Genomic DNA, 10,435 nt, shown 5'->3' with positions numbered 1-10,435 from the left:
ATCCGCAATGGAGCTGATTTATTATTTATATTTTTGTTCCTTATGAATTTGTTTTACGCACCATTCTGTAGGCCTGTGTGTATGCTTGGGCCGTTGGGGAGAATAAAAAAAAGGTAGCTACAAGTAATATGCAGTCACATGTCAAAATAACTATAATTTCATACACTAGCTTTGTGTGGGGTGGGGGCAAATTAAGCGCAATCTGCTATGATGTCATTGTGGTCTATGGATCTGCCTGAAGTGTACAGGTTGCGTAGACTCGCTCCATCGATCAAAATCAAAGGGTCATCGAGGCTGGAGTCTGTCCAAGTACAATTCCCTCGCCCACTTAAAGAAGTTGAACGCACTTCAAAATGGCAGCGGGGATTCTCCTGAAGGGAAGTGCTTGGTTCACAAGTGTACGTCTAAAAGTGGAGTTAAACACAGCCCAAGGCCAGAAATAGATGGGTCAGATAATGGAGACATACAAAATGTGTACAGTTGGTGTGTTTCCAGGAACAGGGCTGGGAAACACAGCTCTACCCAAATTTGAAATCTTGGCCAATGCATTGCAAAAGCAGTAGAGGAGGCCGTAGAGCTGGAGTTCTAAACTCTGGCCCTCGAGGTCCACTTTTCTACAGAGTTTAGCTCCAACATTGATCAAAATCGCCTGCCTATAACTTTCTAGTATTCCTGAGGACCTTGATTAGGTGTGTTTGATTCGGGTTTGAGCTAAACTGCAGGAAAGTTGACTTCGAGGGCCAGATTTGAGAACCCCTGGTCGTAGAGTTTCCTTCAAACGTCTGTCTTAATCCATATTCAGGTAACAAGCTATAAACATGTCAACGGTTTAAAGGTAAAATGTGAAATTTTAGCACCCCCTAGCACAAGATTCTATTCAATGACTGTCGAAAACGACGTTTACACAGATGCCTACTATAGCGCCCCTTGTGGCAATGCTGACATATTTCCTAATGCAATCATGAATGAAATCAAACTACAGTTTGTTTACAGTACGTACTTATGTAGAGTATGTTTCAGGCTTAATGTCAGCACAGCAAGGTTCTTGGATGCTAGACTGTTCAAATGAATAAGCTACACTATCTGATGAGGAATAACTAAGCACATTTTAGGGAACAACATGTATTTTAGTTCCACGAAGCTCGCTGTTAATGCCATTTTTACAAGATGCACAGCAACGACAATCTGCCTCCTAAAGCCAACAGCACCAAACAACCACCGAACGAGTTAAGCCAACAAGAAATCCACAAACACAGCCACACTCGCTTTAGAAACAGAATATATATAGGCATTTGAAATAGAAGCAGATTTACAGTAGCAGCAGTCTCCCTATAACGGTGTCTTGAGATATTTTTAGGGTATTTACAGGGTTGCTAATTAATCTACTGCTATTTTTAGCATGATCATCTAGTAATACAGCTGAGGTATTATTAATAAAGTGATATTAATTGTGCATACCTCCCTGCATTAATTGTGTAGGTGATGTGTGAACAGATTTTGGTGATTTGTATGGTGAATATTGGTATTTTTCACTCATTCTGGTCAGTTTCATCCTTGTCAAAGTTAAATTGCACTGCTGTAGCACATACATGCAATCCTTTTTCTAAATGTTTACAGGGTCTTCAGCAATTTATAGTAGCATCAAGTATTTTATCTTTAAAAACCCCTGAAATCGAAAATTGGGAGTTGCGTGGCTTTTTAAAAATGTAAAGACGAGCCTTTTGAAATGTTCTACCCCAATTTACTTTCCGATGGGAAATACATCAAAACAGAACAGGAATATTCCCTCTAAAAAGGATTTCATGGGGTTTTTAATGCTACACTAATAAAAAAGATATTGAGTGTGTTCACATGCACAACAATTCAACTCTTTCAAAAATCCCTGCAAAGCAAGAAACATTAATGTGAGATTTGAAATGATTGGTTTACATATGCACACACACACAGAATAAACTGCCAGGATTGTGGCTTAAACAGTTTATGACCTTTGGCTGATAAAAGAAACCATTAATGTGTTTACGTGACCTTACATGCTGCTGGTTTATTAAGCATAATCAGTGTGAGATTGTGCATGTAAACACACTCATTGTCAGCACAGAGTTCAGAGATGCAGTATTTTGTATCGAAATGAAGTTGAAAAGCCTTTAGGGAAGTCATCATAGCTATGGCCAACATCATTAAATGTTTTTTCTATTATAATGTTTTCACTTGGCTATTTGCTCTCATTTTGTTAGGATAATGTGTCTTGGATGCACATAGCAATAAAATAAAGCACTGTAATACATGGTTTTCTACAATTGCTTGTGGTTTTGCCATTAAATGAATTTTGTCTCCAGTCTTTTTGCTTCCTTGTTTCTTGGTTTAAATTCACCATGGCACTCTTATCTGGGGGAAAAAAAGAAACAGTGGATTTACTTTTCTCTTTTTTTTTCTTTTTTTTTTAATGATGTCAAATAGTGACTCACTTATTTGAATCTCAAGTAGGATAGTGGTTGACAGAACGGGGAGCGACTCTAACCGTGTGGACTCCTGGCCTGAGGTTTATTTGTCTCTATTGATTTCTCTCACCTCTGCAGAGGTGAAATGTGTCTCGCGGTCCTGTCGGCCACGCTCAGACCTGCTATAAAACACTGCAGAGATGCAGTTAAAAAGTGCTGCAGTGGTTCTACACAGTTTATCTGCAAAATGAGGCTAGTGCTGATGTGTTATTGTGTTCCGGATTGCTTGGAAGTCTCTTGGCCGGCTTTTCAGGAAATAGTAAAGCAGTCTTGGCTGTTAGTTTAAACAGGTATAATCTTAAAATATCATGAACAAATATTAGTATTAGTTATAGGTCAAGTTTGAAATGTGTATTTCTCCATACATTAACTTAAACCGACAGTGAACACAAAAATGAAAATGTTGTCACTGTCATGTTGTTCCAAACCTGTACGAGTTTCTTTCTTTTGTAAAACACAAAAACTACTGACTAGCCTACTGAAGAAAAACTGACTATGGAAGTCAACTGTCTTGTTACAAATATTCTTCAAAAATATTTTTTGGGGTTTAACAGAAGAAAGAAACTCATAGTTTTCAAACAGCATGAGGGTGATTAAATTATGACAAAATGTTAATTTTTGGGTGAACTATCCCTTTAATTTTATCCTGTGTTGTCCGACTCGTGAGTCGTTCGTTTGAGCCGATTCTTTGATTTGGTCGAAACAATTTGTGTGCAAAGTAGAGATGGGACAATGGAAATATCGGATTATTTTAATGTTTGATCTTTAAATCTCCTTCGGCAAAAAAATAAAATAAAATAAATTATAACCTACATGTCATATCAGAGTTAAATAGCCTATTTCCAATAAATAACCACATTAACACGTCCACACTGATCATATTCCAAATAGGAAATCATTATAATGCAGCCAGAGATAAATATGAGAAACAAACATTATTAGTCCACCTCTCGAGACCTTAAATTTGACAAATGCACACCGAACGAAACGTTCATGAACGACCTATATAGTGCAAATTAATGAAGGACATTGTGAGTACAAATTTGAAGTATCTGCAAAATGAGGCTAGTGCTGATGTGTTAGCCTATATGGAGATAAAGTTATTTTGATCTTCCTCGAAGCTGCCTTCACGTACTATCGGAAAATTCCTACTTCCCACTTCTGAAGTCGTGATTACGAGCTCGTCGCATTCAAATTTTGACTTGAGTGGGCGTTCATGTCCAATTTTTTAACACGGAAACTAGTATTTACGATAATTCCGATATAGCACGTAAAGGCAGCATAAGTTCCCAAGTGTGATTCCGTTTACGAATCAATGGAGGTAGGCCTATCACAAATAACGCCACATTTGTCGTTTTTTTATTTATTTTTTAAGAAAAAGTACATTTATCTGACACAAAAGAGCCGTAGAGCTAAAGCTTCATACTGGAACACCTACATCTTACTCATACCATTTCAAAGGAGCCTTACCAGCAGGTGTTTACCTGGTTTAGCTGGGCAACCAGCTGGTTTTTCCAATAGCCAGCTGAACAGTGCCTAAAACCCCTCTAAAATGCAACAGACCAGCCTTACCGTGGTGGAAAGCCAGGTAAGACCATCTTCTTTTTATTTATTTTAGCAGCGTGTGACCATTTGAACGATGGAAATAATCTTGAATTTGAATCAGTTCGAACGAACCATCTGGAGCGACTCGCTCAAGTGAATCGCATTCTCAAAGCTAGGTGACTGACTAGTCGACTGGCTGGTAAGGCTGCAATTATACTGTTTACCACTTGGTGACACCGTTTATCAGTTTATGTATGCTTACAATCACTGAACTTCCTTGACATACATTATAATATAGATATCGGTTATAATATATCCTAATTAGTCCAAGTTTTGACATGTCTAGAAGAGTCTAAGAACTCTCTAGAAGATCTAAAAATAGCCCACACCATCCAGAATTCTGCATTACATTAGATTTCATAAGCAAACTTGCATTATTCTTTAACAGGCACATGGTGTTTGTCTAAAGAGAATCACATCTCTACACTTTCATTTGTGAATCACTTCCTATTCTGGACATTAAGGCGCCCTGAGGGCACCTAGGTGAAATGTTCTGGGGTTGAAGTACCTTTTTAAGATGTGATACATGCAGTCAGGCTACTCTGTAACCAACCGTTCCTGTGCAGGTGCCTCCTGGCTCCGTCCACCTGGTCAGTATTCTGATCACGTGACCTCGCTGAGCTCAGGGCCACTGGGTGACCCGTCGGGAACGGCTTTTGCACCCTGTGCCCGGCTTCAGTGGAGAATTTTCCACATTAGTTGTGTTAAGCTATCTGCGGCACGGCTCTGAATGTATTAAAACAGAGCTTTAATGATGTTTGGCCATAAGTACAAAGGGGTAAAATCTAGCAAAGTCTGTCTAAAGTGGAAAATGCTTACTCTCTCCAGTCTCCACTAAACTAGCACGCTTGCGACTCAGAATGAGGAAAACATGATATGATTTTCTGCGGTTTCAGAGAACTTAATTGCAACAAGCAGGGGTTGAAATAATGTTCTGATATATTTAATAATAAATCGAGGAGTGTAATATAACAATTTTCATTCCTCATATTGATACAAATAGAACGCATGCTGCTACACGCTGAAGCTCAGTAAAATCAGATTATAGGATTGTGAGCTTGAATCAGGCTATGTAATACTTGCTGCGTTTGTGGGTGGAAAGAGTAGCAGGAAGACAAATTCAAGAGAATGTCTTTATCTACCAAGAAGGTGTTTGTCATAATCACGGTGTAGGGCTAAATTTGTGAGTGTTAACCTCTTTAAATCTGGACAGATATGAGAGATGGTGTCTGAAAATGGCATATCATAATATTATCATTAGGTGCTTGCTATATTTAAGGCTACAGATTCGAAGTTCGTATTAAACTTTAGCGCATAATTCATCCAGCACCTCATGAAGTGAGATGCCCCGAATTTCACAGATGGTTGAGGAGAGCTGTGCTATTACTTTTCTAAACCATTGGACTTTTCTTTTATGTCTGGCAGATGAGAAAATGGAGAAAATGGCATTAAATTACTTTGAAGGAGTGCATATATTTATACATTCGCCTGCCCGGCAAAAAAAAAAGAAAAAAAAAGTAGCTGTTTGGATTTAAATAGGCAAATGCTTAAAAGTCAATGACTGGATCATTTTTGCCGTGATTATCATGTTGGCAACAGTTCTTCTAACCCTCGCTGATGGAGTGTGTAGCTTTTCTTTTCTTAAACAACCTTGTATGAAAACACATCATGGCCATATTCCATGATGACAATTTCAAGATTCATCAGGCTCAAATTGTGAAAGAATGGTTGGGAGGAAGCCTGAAGAATCATTTCCAGACAATGTCCAGACCTTAAATTCATTGGAAATCTTTGGGATGTGCTGGAGGAGACTTTACAGAGTGCTGGACTGACCGAAAATGTATGCACCTCTTGATGGAAATAAATGTTGTTATGTTATTTCCATCAAGAGGTGCATACATTTTTGGTCAAGATCCATCAGTTAGGTTGAGAAGAACTGTTGCTCAACATATATAACATGCATAATAATCACTGCAATAATGATCCAATCATAGACTCTTGAGTCTTAAGCATTTGCCTACTTAAATTCAAACAGCGATTGTTTTTCGACTGGTCAGTGTATATACAAAACACACATTTTTCAGAACGCTTCCTTGTGCAAAACTCACCTCATAGTGTTCTAAACGGTTGCCAGAGCATTGTTTAGTGATTGCAAACGTATTCAGTGTCATTTTTTGCATGTTACTACTATGCTATAACTTAAATATATCACAGTAGCCTATACATTCATTCGTACCTTTGTCCTGTTGGAATATTTGCTCTTGCAAAATGTTATAGGTATTTATATTTGCTCAGCCTACACACTGAGGTAGATTTTTGTTCCTGTCGACTGGGTAATGACCGAGGGTTTTTTTCAAGCTGACATTGTTCTAAGGCTGAATTTGATGACCACAAGGTTGGCTGGTTTCACAGACAGGGCTTAGATTAAGTCAGGATTTAGGCCTTAGGACATTTAAGAAGCTTTTATAAACGTGCCTTAGAAAAACACATTACTGGTGTGCATCTTGAGAGAAAAAACGTTATTTTAAGATATGTCATTGCAAGTTGCTTCCAGTTAAAACAGCTCAACACATTATTCCAAACTGTTTTTTCATGTGGTCTTTCAAGGTAAACAAGGTCAGGAGGTGTGTTTCTGCACAGATGTAGAGAGACACAGAGTTCCCCACGATCAGATAGTGCCAGCAGAAATATGGGCAACGACTCAGTTTGTTGTCAGGTAAGCAAAACCAAACTGTTCATGTTTCCAGTAAGACATGTCACAAAGGCTGACAGCAGGGCATGTCAGGAAGGCCTACAGGTGTCTATTTTTAAGCTAAAGGCTATTATTTATTTACAATGATCCCCTTGCCACTCATAGAGCTGCAATAATGGAAAACATGATGCATTAAATAAAACACTCAATACTGTAAGTGCTAGGCTTAATGAAGTTAACAACTCAAATCTTATTGTAAACTGTTACCAATGACACTATAATTTCCTCTCTCGTTTGATTGTAAGGTGGTGTGTGAACTACGACCTAAAATAAACAGACGTAATCTGTAAAATCAATTATTTCTGTACTTTTAATTCAATTGAAATGTACGCCGTTGTGCAATTTGTGGCATTGGACCTTGCGCCAAATGTCATGGCAAATGTGAGGTGTGTTTACCTTGCTCTAAAACAGAGAAATCCCTTATGTAATCATAGTATTTACACATTTGGCACGACGTGCATCCAAGGTATACTTTTTTTGTAGTTGTGTTCCCAGTGTTATATATTAAGCGCCGTGATATAAAGTATATACAGTTGAACTGTTTAGCTGCTTTGATGCTAGGTAAGTACACAATTATACACTTTAGTAACTGACTGTTCAAATCCAAGCGAATATTCCCAAGAGTAAGACAAAAAAACAAGGCACAGCGGACCAATCTGGCAGAGATATCCGGAGAGTTGCCAGGAGAGAGTGGTTGTCATGATGCTGTTGCTATGGATAGATTTGTTTTGCTGGCTCATCTCTGCCTCAGCAAGGAGTGAAAACACTTCAAGAAACACTCTGAGAACTTATAAAGATAATACGGTTTGCAATCCACAAGAGGTGGCACCTCTGAGGGGCATAAGGTTATCACTTGACTAGCACAGTCAGTGAGAAAACATTCCAGGAGTTTGGAACACTTCAACTGGGTCTTTTTGGATTGTGACATCACTAAAATGAATGTAACTTCAGTCCCAACTAACAGTAGTTTCACCCTAAACATATAGCTGATTTAACCATCTGCTGTAGGTGTGAAAATAACAAGATATGGTGTGATAAACACATCTAAACATGGTGTTCTAAAATATTTCAATCTGATTTGCAGAAGTATAGGTTAAGTTGCCTAATAAGAGTATATTTCTGCCAAATGGTTTGTAGCCAAACACATAAAAGAAAATATATATATATATGTTTTATGAAAACATATTTTAAACTGTGAAATAAACAACAAAGACCTGCAAGAAATTAATACTCCTATTCAGCAAGGACTCATTAAATTGGTCGAAAACGGCAGTTTAAAGCTGTTCTTTTGAACTGTATATTCATCAAAGAATCCTGAAAAAAATATTTTGTTTCCACAAAAATATGAAGCAGCACAACTGTTTTCTTGAGCAGAACTTCAGCATATTAGAATGATTTCTGAAGGATCATGTGACACTGAAGACTGGAGTAATGATGCTGAAAATTCGGCTTTGCGTCACTATTATCCTTTTTAATTGTAATACTATTTCACAGTATTACTGTATTTACTTTTTGATCAAATAAATGCAGCCTGGGTAAGACTTATTTCAAAAACATCAAAAAAAAGTATTACAGACCTCAAACTTTTGAACAGTAGTGTTGTCACCATTATGTTCTGTTAGTCTCATCATAATGGACTTGTAGTTTGTTTTCATTCTCATCACGTGTTCCTTTGTTCAGTTTTCCGCTCCTCATTTTTGTTCATTGGTGTCAGCTGTGTTCTATTAATTATTCTCGTTTGTGTTTGCTATATAAGTTGATCCCTCACATTCATTCTCGGATTGCTCTATGTTGCATTTAGTGTGTGTTGCCCTTCCAGTCTGTTTATTTTTTGTATTATTATCATCATTATTAAACTTTGAGTTGGAATTACTCATCATCTGCTTTCCTGCAACCAACCTTGACAAGTATATTGAAATCTACTTGTTCACATTTTCAATCAGCATGTATTTGATTTATTGTTTTGATATAGTGTATTATGTACTGTTGCAGGTCACCCCATAATTAAAATCTATAATTATAGGTGTAGTCATACTCACTGCCACACATACTGTACAGTAATTGCACAATAATTCCCCCTGTAATTAAGATTCTATTCATTTATATTCTCTTGTATTGGGAATGCATTGGCAGTTTCCACAGTCTCTGCGTCAGGTGGTCCAGTCAGTTGTCTTTTCATAATCTATGTTCTTGTTCTAATTAGACAGTGACCTTTACATTCCATTAATTTAATGCAGTTCACCAAAACTCTGACCTTTTATCAGCTAATGTGGACTTACTGGAATTCATGTGACTGAACCTAATTCCAAACCTGCCTAGTTCTTCTGATGAATTTACTTGTTTGTCTGCATGCTTTGGTTGACTCTTGTGAGAATGGCACGTGTAGCAAGATTCTTGTTAAACAAATGGTGAACGATAATCACACTCTATCACTTCTAGTCATTCACTCTGTCTACAACCACCAACAATAAATGACATCACGAGTCAGATAACGCTGTCTGACAACACAAATAAATAGGTTATATGTTACTGCACGGCGGCCCTTTGAAAGTGTCTTGTAAACAAATGCGTGCTTCAAAATACAGGTACGTAAGGTCACTAAAGACAACAGGGCAGTAAACACATTCACTTTTGTAACGTGTTTGTCCCTTATCAGAAGGAGACAAGGCTGTCAAATTCAAAATACAAAAGGGCTTGGTTTTGATTTCTCGTAAACAAATTAGGCCTATCCCACCCAAGGCTAGAAGGTTTTCAGAATTAAGCAGCTACTTTGGAATTTATTCGAAATATTCTTAGACCTCTTATTCTTAGACATTCTTGTTGGCAAGCAGAATAATAACTCTCAAAGCAACTTTTTCTGTCCCCTGAGAAGCACTACTGAGCACAGAGCGCCAGGGGATCTTGTTAGGGGTCAGTTTGTGGATCGTGTTGATGCCTTGGGGTGTAAGCATGTTGTGGAGTCCCCGGTTGGCCAGCTTCCTATCATCCTGACAGCTCTCAGAATAAAGCCATGCTTGACTTCTCAGTGCTGAGGCTTATATCGCATGTACTAGAAGGAAAAGTTTTGATAATTGCACTTTTAAATCATATACTAAACGATAAAGATTCTTCATGGTTCTTTGGAGCCCTATTATTTTGGCTATAACGTTCTTGAGTTGGTTACAGGGTTCATATGAGATCAAAATGTTAAGTCAATGTTTTTATTTCTGCATTAAAACGTTATAGGCTATTTTACCATGTATTATATACAAATATCTATAATAAAAATATACTGTAAAAAAAAAAAAGTGATCACTAAGTTATGCCTATAACTAAATTTTCTACTTTTTATAGCAATTTATTTTCAAGTTGTACAAGATTCAACTTATATTTTAAAAGTCAGTTTAATGTAATTTAAGTTGAAATTACTTAAACATTCAAGTTGATTGTACTTAAAATTTAAGGCAGCAATATTTTTTTCTAATCTATTAGTATTCATTTAGTTTTTTTTAGTTTTTTTTTTTGTTTGTTTTTTTGCATTAACTGAATAGAAAAATGCAGTGCTCTCGGTAGTTTAATAATGGATCTAATGCTCCTTCCC

This window comes from Rutilus rutilus (genome assembly GCF_951802725.1).
Source record: "Rutilus rutilus genome assembly, chromosome: 22".
In the NCBI taxonomy this organism is placed as follows: domain Eukaryota; kingdom Metazoa; phylum Chordata; class Actinopteri; order Cypriniformes; family Leuciscidae; genus Rutilus; species Rutilus rutilus.
This window is presented reverse-complemented; position numbering follows the sequence as displayed.